The 12,038-nt window shown below is 33.9% G+C and overlaps 1 long non-coding RNA gene across 1 annotated transcript; it reads left to right on the top strand.

The window, feature by feature from the left end:
* Positions 1 to 485: 485 nt before the first annotated feature.
* LOC127244469 (uncharacterized) lies at positions 486 to 7,113 on the top strand. Its single transcript, XR_007837196.1, has 4 exons — positions 486 to 618; positions 5,603 to 5,814; positions 6,020 to 6,132; positions 6,724 to 7,113. It is a non-coding gene; the product is annotated as an uncharacterized LOC127244469 (long non-coding RNA).
* Positions 7,114 to 12,038: the final 4,925 nt, after the last annotated feature.

Below are 12,038 nucleotides of genomic sequence, written 5' to 3'. Positions count from 1 at the left end.
CTATATAAATAATAAACACCTTATAAATATTTATTTAAATAAATGATACTTATTAAATAAAATTAATTTAGACTTATTAAATAAAATTAATTTAGCCAAAATTAAATACTTAAATAGCACATAAATAATGCCTAAAAATATAATTCAAGAAAAGCATCAATTAATTTAATTTATTTATAAATTACACCTAAAAAAACTAATAAATTAATAGTATACACACAAGATGAAATAAATACAATTATTAGAGTAAATTAACATAAATAATACCAAAATTTGATATAAATAAATATGAGCTATAAAATATAAAAAAATCAAGAGTTATCACCCACCCTTATGCCTTTATAATAATAATATAATAATAGAGGTTTGTCAGATTAGTGGCCAACGCACTCACCGCTTCCAAACCCACCTATAGAAATGAGCACCTCTCACCTATAAATACCCACTCACTCCGTCATTAAACCCACCTATAGAAATGAGCACCTCTCACCTATAAATACCCACTCACTCCGTCATTTCCAACTTTGCCCTTCTGAAAAAGCTTTAGAAACCGCCGGTTATTCGTCTTTCCAAATTAAAAATTCAAAGTCCTTCTAGCAAATTTTAGGAGAATTTGAGGTAAGATCTAAGTTCGCCATGGTCTAATTACTATTTTTTTCCTTGATTCACACTAATTTCACACTCAATAACACAAAATCAAATGTTTTTGTCACAAAAACCCACTGTTCTTCAAACTTTTGAGAAATTACTAAAACTTAATTCTATGTGAATTTAAGTCTGTTATCCTTTGGATTTAGATATAATAATTGATTTATTAGCTTTCTACGGTTTGATTTTGCAAAAATCTATGGTCAGAAAGTCGATTTGTAATTTTTGCCCTTTTTCACAATGAAGCTTTATGTGAACCCATTCCCTTTGTTGTGGGAGGAGGAATAGGATTTAAATAATCTAGATTAGGAATACATCATCTAGTTTTCTTAATTGTTTGTCAATTTTGAACTAATATTGCAATTTTGAGATATTTGGTATGTGCTTTGTTTTTGCATCGAAATGAAAATCCCTAGCCTTTTCTAAAGTAGCGACCATAGATCCAATAAGGAAGCTAGTGAGCGACATTGTGAGGAGGGATTTTGAATAGGTTGGAAGATAGGAATGAGAGTTTTGAGGATTTTGTCCATTGACGGGAGAAAAGTGGTGGATATTCTCTCAGGTGGTGAATTACTTGAGCCAACATCCCCAAGGAGTATTATTGAAGGAGAAGATTGTTGGAGTTAACAGAGAATTGGGTTGAGTTGAGGAGGTTGAAATTAGTAGAATTCCGCAATTATATCTCAGTGTTTCCAGAGGACTAACTAACATTTAAGTATACTGACGAATCCACTCAAAGGTATCATGTAGATGACTGGTGGCTGGGCTACTCAAGGTTAAAGGAATTCTGGGAGGGAGAAATTGAAAGAGAATTCAGAAAGGTTGATCTCGTTGAAACAAAGATGAAGGACTCCCGCATGGAGAAGATTACTAAGAAGAAAACTGCTGAAGCTGCCGCCACTATCAAAGCCAACCCTGATTATGACAAGTATCACTTCTTTAATAAAGAGACAGTAACAAATTATGAACGGAAAAAGTCCATAAGAATCATTTAGGAGCAAGGATTCGTTTCAAAGGCAATCCAGGGACAACTCAAATATTGGATCAAGGAGAGGGGATTGTCCTGGATGATCGAGAATCTCAGTGAGCCAGTGGATGTATCACTGGTGAGGGAATTTTATTCGAATCTTGCGCAAGCAGATGGTTCAAGGAATTTGTATGTCTAAGGGAAGTTGGTGGACGCTTCCGCAAAGAAAATCAACATAGTTATTAGCTGGTCTTTCCACTACCCAATGGCAGAGATGAAAGCCAAAGTGGAGGTAGCTAAGAAGTATAACTCAATGGAGTAGCAGTAGCTGTACACCACCTTTGCCAAGACCTCAGTCTATGAGAAACAAGAATGAGTGAAATGGTTGTTGAGCCGAATAATGATAGCATCTCACACAACCGACCTGAAGCCCGAACTACTGATAGCGCTGCACTCAATCTTAGAGAAGAAGGCTGATATTGATCTGATCGGAATTATCTGCTTGGACATCTGGGACAAAATTGCTCTTGATAGGACATTGGGTCATGGGACCATAATTACTAAGCTCTATTTCCGTGCAGGTGTAGATTTGCCCGAGCCAACCACTGTGCTCACTATGCCACCACAACATCCTGCTGTGTTTCATAGAAAGCGGCAAGAGGAAAAGGGGTTCAGCTCGATCCTTAAGATGAAGAAGAGAAAAAGAAGGCAACTGCTCCTGCCCATTCCCCAAAGAAGAAGCTGAAGGTTGTGGGGGAGCTGTTGGTCTACGAAACGGAATAAGAAGGATAAGAGGCCGCCGCTGGCCTTGATTTAGAAAAGAAAATCTCTGATGAAGCTTCGAAGGCTTAGCAGGAGGAGGCTACTGAGGGCCCACCTCAGCAAGCCAAGGAGACGAAGAAAGCGGCCAAACAAGAAGGAGGCTGTGAGTAATGAAGAAGAGAAAGAAGTGATGAAGGAGAAGGTAGCTGCTGGTGAGAGAAGAGAAATGAGGTCTAATTGGCTGATGACCTTGCTCCTGAGCTAGCTACGAAGAAACAAAGAAAAAAGAATAAAAATGATGGCTAAGAACACAATGATGTGCCCACCTCATAAGCTGACGAGGAAGGAGAAGGGAAAGGCAAGGCTATGGAGAAGGAGAAAGACCAATGATGTCCCGCTGTCTCGCCTAGGGAAAGGGATAGGGAGCCAGCTGCCCAACCTCTAAGATCACCACCAGCGATTATCCCAGCTGGCTCGCCAAAGGAAGCCATGCCGCTACGTCAGATGAACCCAATTGACAATAAACCCATTCTCTTTAACCAGTAGAAGATGGGTGAGTCGACTGTTGTTGGAATATAGGAGGAGTGGGAGACTACATTCACAAAGGAAAACATCAACGGCGTTGATGTTACAGTAGAAAGATTTTGAGAAGAAGCCGCTGAGGTCCCCGCTGCCACCACCGCTAAACCTAGCGATGAAACCAGGAAGGTTCAAGAAACAATAACAACTCTACCCACTTTGTAGGTGTCACCAAGTGCTGCAACAAGGACAACTTTTGGGGCATTAGCCAAACCGTTCTGCGACAACACACATCCCAAACCATTCGATGATGCATCACGATATCAAAGTCTAGCCCATCCCCGAGTAACCCCAGAATTGGCGTAGCCATCAATCTCTACTTCAACTCGAGAAAGACCGCCATATTTATCATCTCATACAAACCCGACCATCTTTTTTGTTAGATTCCCCAATGGTCGTGCAATCATAGAAAAATCCTTAATGAAATATTGATAGTAGCCAACCAATCTAAGGAAACCTCATAAATCACCTACATTAGACAATTATAAGTTGATATTGTCTCAACCTTTGAGACATTCATAGTCACACCCTTAGCAGAGATCACATAGACATGAAAATGCACATTAATCAATCAAAATTCACACTTTGACAGCTTGCCATATAATTGTTCCTCTCTCAAATTCTTCAACACAAATCTCAAGTGTTGAGCAAGAGTATCGGGATTAGGAGAATAAATTAGGTTTTCATATATGAAAACTACAAATGAAAACATTCAACTACTTCATTAACACCTATTGCATCAAATCTATAAATATGGTTGGGAATTTGTGATCTCAAAAGGTATAATCGTAAAGTCATAGTGTCCACAACGAGTTTAAAAAGTTGTATTCAAAATATCCCTATCCTTCACACGTATCTGGTAATACTCAGATTGCAAGTTGACCTTTGAGAACACGCTCACACCTCTCAATTGATCAAACAAATTTTCAACTTTTGGGAACAAATACTTGTTCCTGGCCCCTTAGCTCTAGTCTCACATACCAAACACACGTAGGTAGGTGACCTTTTTTCTGTATTCAACAAAAAGAGCGCCAAAGTGCTAACCACCTTAGACTTCAACGTCCTTTGTTTCTTGTAGTAAGATGTCTTCACTCTATCTAACGTCCTAAATGCCAACTGGCCATCCCACTGAGCTCTATGCTCTTCAAGAAGTCAATACCAAGTATCAAGTAAAACTCATGCAACTAAAGTACCAAAAGTTTACAGGATCTCCAACTCGTCAACTACGATGAGCACATTATAAATCAAAGAATTGAAAATATGATTCTAGGCCAAAGGCAAAGTTATACCCACATGAGTATAATCCAAACCAGATAATCCACATCACAAAAGAGCACACAAGAGTACATAAGGTTAGAAGGCTCTAAATGTTAGTCAATCAATCAACAAGTAAACATGTACTTAAAACAATGTTTTGATATCAACTGTGACACGCGGCCCACAAGCTATGCTGATGAGGCGTGGTGGGATTAAACTGGCCTCACAAGTCAATACGAGCCCTTTCACCATACTTTGTTCTCACTCACACGCACCCTGGAAAACTTTTCCAGTGGTCACTTATTCTCAAATTACTCTAGGGCAAGCATGCTTAACTCTAGATTTCTTTTAGTACGACCCCCGAAAAAGAATGTTCATATTGTTGACATAAGTAGTCTATTCAATCTACTTAATTTCTACTCAATCACAGATGGCCTTGCACCAGCTCATCCATACACTGGAGTTGGCCCAACATCGGCCAAACTCTGGGGGTATAACACACAAATTTTCTCAAAACCCCGCATTAGCACATTTTCCATGTAAAATCACTTAAAAATATTACATAAATTTTTGGGTTTTTTCTTTTTTCAAATTTTCTATTTTGTGATGACAAACCACGAATTAAAATAGTAAAAAAAAGGTATAATTACCAATCAAATATCAAAGGTTTTTACTAAAAAAAAAACTTATCGGAATAATGATAATGTAAATACTTAAGTCTATAATAAATAATGATAAGTAGAAAATGATAGATGTCATTTCTTTGCAAAGATGAGTTTTTTTTTTTTTTTTTTTTTTTTTATGGTGCTTTGAATGAACCGTGCATGTTGTTTTCAAACCATGCAAATTTTGCTTTAGGGTGTGTTTGTTTGGGGGGTTTGGATTTTGAGTTGGGATTTGAATAGTAAAAATTTTGAATTGAATAGTTGTATGATGTGATATAAATATGTGTTGATGTTATGTTTTGAATATAAAACTGATTTTTAGTATAATATAAAAAATAAAAAATAGGTGCTTGATTTGATTTTTTTTTTTTGGGGGGGGGGGGGGGAGGGGGGAATGGGATGAATTTTAAATTCCAATTAATCTATATTTGGTTAAAAATATATAATGAAATTTAAAGTGAATGAGATTTTAAAATTCTTCAAACAAGGATTTTTCAGTAAAAGAGTACCCCGATCACTTTAAAATTTCATTCTGATTGCATTCTATATTTTACTTTAAATAGATTAATAATTTATTATTATTTTATGGCACAATTGGCTTTAAATCCCTATTTTGTCTAATTTATTAATAATCAGTCCCCATTACTAAATTCTTATTCTGCAGTCCCTACTTTTCCATTTCACTCGTTCTTCACTCCCTATCATTTCTTTATTTCTGATTTAGCTCTCAAATCCCTTTCACACGTTGGTTATTCTTCGCGCGGAATTGGGAGTAAAACATGTTAGTCCAGAATCATTGGATCAAAAATCACCACCGTAGCCGCGTTGCCCATAGGCCAACAATCGCGAAGAACCATTTTTTTTTCTTGTTTGATATTTTCGTGCCACTGCGAGCCCTTCTTCTCCGGCGAAGAGCGACGTCGGAATTTTACAAAGGTTAGGACCTCTATTTTAAAATGGGTAGTTTATGTTTCATGAGGTGATTATTTTGTGATAAATCTTACTAGCGCAACACTCCTTCATTTTCTATTTCATTTCGTCTTCACACTTTTTCCTATTGTAATCTCTCGTTAATTTCGCACAAAATTGGAAGGGGAATCTACTCGCCCATAATCCGGTGAACGTGAAATTGTAATTACAGATCACTGGCCTAGATTCCGACAAACACAAAGACCCATCTATCCCAATTTGTTACGGCCATTGGACAACAATCCATTTCTCTTCGAAGAAGACCCACCTTATTGTTTTCGAAAGGTTAGAACATCTGTTCTTGATTGATTGTAGATATATTATGTGTGGTGAATGAATACCAAATCTCAACCCTGATGCATTTTTCATCTTTTTTCCTATCTCCCATTTGGAAAACACATTATGTTAATAGTAGTAAGGTAAATGTCTAATGCACTTCACATGTTCGATAAAATGTCTCAAAAAGTTACATGTATTAGTGTAAGAGAATTTAATAATTTTTTGTTCAAAGTATTGAGTTATAATTTCACTTTTCATGAATATGCACTATTTTGGAGTTTCAATCAAAAATATATCCTCAATATTGTCATCACTAGTTATTTTTGTGCATTTATAATCTATTGTAGTTTGGTGTTGATATTATAGAAAACAATGTTATAGTGATGGGTAAAATAACATTGTTGGATTGCCTACAGCCTTACTTCTTCAAGTATTGATTTATATATGGTATATATAATTATAATTTATTATAGTCCAGTAGGTTTAGATTAGTGTGTAAAATATTATATTCATGTACTCTAATTGTACAATTTATTATATAATCACATATTTTTTCCTAAGTTGCTGAACATTAATATTTTATCTATTTATGGGCAGAAGCATCGTGCTAAAGTGACTATTCTTCATCCATTTACCAAAAACTCAGAACAAATCAAGACGCTGATATCTTAATTGCAGTTGCAGAAGTACTCAATTTGGTCCGTGATAGTTGGTTAAAGCCAGACACAATTGTTGTAATATTTAAATGTGTAATTTTTTTTTTTATTTTGAAAGAATGTCCATCAATCCTCTCATTGTAATTACTTTTAGCGTGCTAAACATAATAAATGTTGTATATAAATATACAACAATAAGAGAATTGTTGCATTGAAGCTCTTTTGTAAATTTGATGTATTATGGTAGATGAACAGAAATTATGGGTATGTGAGATAGTATTTTATATATGACTTGTTGACAATAAAGGTTTCTGAAAATTTAACAGAGGTACATCGGAGCTCTATTGGAGTACTTTCCTACTCAACTGAGTTACTATTTTGTTAAAAGCTTCTGATTGATTGATATTTGAGATTATGAGTGTGAAAATTTAGATTATTATGTTATGGGTCAAAATATTTTAGAAAAAATATGTTTGTCCTATTACACAAAAAACACTTGAAGTCCTAGTAGTAGATTACAACTCGCGCTTTCACTTGAATGTTGTTGTTGTGTGTGTGTTACGATGTAGATTACTATGTAACTGGTTCAAAGATTTTCAATTCCTGGCAGAAATTATTTACTCTTAACAACCAATATAATTTAACTTAGTCATTTATGACTTGTTTAGCCATCTACAAGTGGAGGTTGGACTATAATTGTACATATGCCACACAATATAACGAAGTTATTTCTGACTTATTTAGTCATCTATAGTAAATATATATTATTTATCTTTTCAAACAATTTAAGGTGCCGCGGAAATACTATCACGATGAATTCATCCTTGGTTACCGACAACAAGTGAATAATTTGAACAAAAAGTGTCTGTTTTCCAAGCACATGTTATCAGAGTATATATACTCGTTACTGAAGCATATAATACCAGTATTATAGGTACACAAGATCTGTGACAAGGTATGTTCGTATTTGATGCAGGTATGTAAGTATGCGCTTTGGGTACACACACCGACATTCAAGGTATAAATGATAATTGCTTAGGTATTTTCTTTGTAGTAGAAGGTATTCGTGAATGTGATTGATTTCAGTTGATCCCCTGAGGGGCACAAACTCGGTGAGAGTACTTCATCTCCTAGCATTGTTGGAAAAATTTAAGTACTGTACGTTTATATTTGACAGCTCATACCATACTTTTCAATGGAAAGACTACAAAATATGTATGAGTAACAAAAAAAACATAATTTAAATCTAAGTTATTTAATACTTGTTCAGTCATCCATAATAAATATGTGTTATTTAGCTTTACATACAGTTACAGAATTTACGAAAATATTATAATGATGAATTTATCCCTGTTTACAGATAAAAATTGAATATTTTGAATTGAGAACCGCTTGTTTTCCAAGCACAAGTGTCCAGGCATAGATACTAGTTATAGGAGCATATGAGATACTAATTCCGGAGTATATTGGTAAACGACTGAGCTACCCGTTGATGCTAACATGTGTGAATGAATGAGATGTTGTAATATAATGTCGCTCCCATAGTGTTTGAAATCTATTATTGTGAATTTAATTGGAGAGAGTACTCTCCAATTATTAATACTCTCCATTATTAATTTGTAAAACCATTGCATATGCATCATAACTAAGTACTACTCTTACCAACAACACAACTAACTAACGCCATAGCCTATTATTCACCTATATGGATCATGTTGTTAATTTTTATAAACAACTTTTTAATTTTCTAAATTGGTATAATTGACTATGTTAAAGATGAATACATCCCATGTTCGAATATTGTTAAAGATAATGTTATACTTTACTTAATGTTCGAGATATGAAGTATTAGACCCCCCAGACATAAATAACTTAACTTGGGGTATTTTCTAGCTTAATATAGGTATATCATTAAATAACCGAGGTCTGTCGTGTTTGACAAGAAGTATGTATCAATGTGATGAGGGCATAAACTTTCGCAGTACATGTATATAATTTTCTTTCATAGGTGTACCACTAATGTAGTTAGGTATCCATATATGCACTTCTGTTCATTGCAAGCATCACTTCAATCATTGCAAGGTTTTGTAATGAATTAGTTAATTCTAATTTAAAAGCAATATGCATAACTTTTTTGGTTTATTGTTGTCTTCATACAAGGATAACCTTCATAATTAATGAATAACATGTATATGAGCATATATATATATATGCTTTTTGAAGGTATTTCGATCTAGTTAGACAGGTACATCAATCTGTTGTTGAGGTACAATATGTGCATTATTGCAATTTTAACCATGCGAAGAATTAATCATACGGCACAATTTATAGCATTACTCCAAACTTTAAGTTTCACCAAATTTAACCTATAATTTAATCCCTCAATAGATCTTAATATAATATCATTGAACATGAGGCATATTAAACAATTCAACCAACAATTCAATCGAAATAACACACTACTCAAATCAAGCACAAATAACAAAACTCAAATAAATCCCATATCCATCCAAATTCATTACAACATTCACTTACCATGTGTTGTTCATTGAAATCTACGGTTGGTCGGTGGACCTTTTAGTATTTTGGTCGTAATTTTACCGCGATAGCTCTTCATATTATCAAACTTGCTGCCGATACTACCGGATTCGCATGGATGTAACACTCGGAGAACATACAGACCAATCAGTACTACAAACCGATAGATAACCGATATATAATCTTTATCCAATCTGTAAATAAATATCATTAATACACATTATCCAAATCTTGAATTTATTTTAAAGTTTGTCAGAATCTATCAGGAGTATGTAACAATAGATTACGAGTACACAGTAGTCCCTTAAAAGTCTATTACTTATCAAACTAAACCTGAAAAAATGCAATTCGGGGTACCTAACATAATCGCATTTACCAACCCACAAATATAAGTAATTATCGATCAATCAAACAAACAAAAAAATATTAAATTATGCAACTCCAGGTAACTAAACAAAATGTATATCTATAAAATTAACTAAAATCACAAATTAAACAAATAAAATCACCCAAAATTGGTGTCAAAATAAAAACCCAACTCGGTCTACGTAGGCAAACATACGAACAATTTCAAACCCAATTAACAAACACAACTACACCGATCACCCAGGGCTCCTCAACACCGAACCGATCGAGGCATACAAATATTGGACTAAGACTTATACCCCAAACAATCGAACAAACTACGATATAAAATACTAATGTTAGACAAAATAAAAAATCGAAAAAGGTCTTACTTTTTTGAGCTTGTCTTTGGGGATGAGAGTGGGTCAGTTGTTTTCTTCACTATTTTTGCACCGATCGTTCGATACTTGATCACCGAGCGTTGGAGAACACTGGTTCACTTGAAAATGGAAGATGTAGGGTTTAAAATCGGGATGAGGAGAGTTATGGGAGGTTTTTCTGTCTAAACTCCTGTTAAATCGTAAGTAACTGTCTTTATTTTACTATTTTTTTTTTAATTCGCAAAAAAAAAAAGTACTCGATATTTAACTAGAAGTATATAAAATTATAACGAGGGTAGAGAGGGAAGTAATGTAGGTATATATTTCAACATTAGAAGTATTTATTAATCTATTTCGAGTACTTGTTATGTTTACAACGGTGAATTAAGAGAAAAAATAAATTGGGGAGCTATAATAAACCTAATCTATAAAGTAGGGACTGCAGACTAATTAATTTTCAAGAGGGACTGATTTACAAGTGAATTTTAGTGACAGGGACTTTAGTCCAAGTCTCCCTTATTTTATTGATGTATTAATTTTGTATTTTTAGTTTGAAGTATTTTTTTATATTAGATATGAGAAATATTGCGGTAGTGTAAAAAATGTAGTAGTATTTTATGTTAAATTAGTGTATTTTTAGTGTAGAGATTATATATTATATATTTTGTATAAATCCATATATATTACATCTTTTTAATATAAATCAAAAATCGTATTAAATTTTTTTTATTAGAACATATCTAATTTGGTGAAAAAATAAATAATTAAAAAATTGATGTAAATTTTAATTTATTACAATAAATAAAATTTATGGAAGGATAATTATGTCATTTAAAATATAAAAAATTCAAATTCTTCTATTAATATGCAAAACAAACTGGAATTGAAAGATTTAAATCCTGGTTGTTTCACTAACGAAACACAGAATAGTATATCAAATCCTAAATATAATAAATCATATCGTATAAATTCTACTGTAAAATCTCAATCCTAAAAAAAAAAAAAAAAAAAAAGCTCTGTGAACCAAACCGCCCCTAAGTGGCAACATAACTTTTTGAATCTCAAATTTCTTTGGATTTAAAATTTTGAAACTAAACTTTCACTTAAAGTGCCAAACAACATGAAATAAAGTGTAATTACCATGCATACTCTATCAATTAAATTGCCCATTTCACGAAGAATCTTAGACAAAGAACTAAAACAATTCATTTATGGGATGAAAAAAATGTAATTACAAACTAATTAATAAATAGAATTTTGGAAGCAACACTAGATATTTCTTCTTTTGTGTTTCCATTTCATTTTCTAATTACAAACTAATTCATTGAAGATACAAATAATGTGATTGGATATTTCAAACATATCATTGGATCAATCACATCATCAAAACTATTAACAATTACACGCTACAAACTATCAGACATCAATCCACAACTTAAGAGATAGGTCCAGGACAAAGTTCTCAATATCCAGGTGATCGTCGGCATCATTCCTGGGGGATCAGCTGCATTGCACGACCATTGAACCGAAAATGGGTTTCAGTGTGATGCAAAGGTATCTATGGTGCAGTACTGTAAGGTAGGCCAGCCCCGGCAAAATAGCCAAAATTGGCTTCCTAAAAGTTGCGGCCATTCTTTTTTATAATTCTCTCTAGCTTGTACACATTTTGGTGCCCTCCCAAAATCTGCTTGCTTTAGAAATTTTTATCACAATAGTTGCAACTATATTGCTCGGGAGGGTTGAGGTTTTGATTAGGGTTTAGGGGTGGTGGTGATGGGTGCTTCAAGCGTAGGGTAGTTGTAGGGACAGTTTTTAAGACAATATTTGTAGGAAAAAAAATGTTTTTGGCGAGTCATATTTGTAATAGGTTGCATAGCCGAATTGGAAAATCAATAAATACTATCAATAAATCTCGCAGTGCTCTATCCTCGTTTTAATACTTGTGCGCATTTTGGTACCCTTCAATACTTCCAGAATGTCGGCGGCATTCTTC

The sequence above is a fragment of the Andrographis paniculata genome, unplaced genomic scaffold (assembly GCF_009805555.1).
Source record: "Andrographis paniculata isolate CXL003 unplaced genomic scaffold, ASM980555v1 Contig9END, whole genome shotgun sequence".
Lineage (NCBI taxonomy): Eukaryota > Viridiplantae > Streptophyta > Magnoliopsida > Lamiales > Acanthaceae > Andrographis > Andrographis paniculata.
Note: the sequence above shows the minus strand (reverse complement) of the source record. Positions and strands in the feature narration are given on the sequence as shown.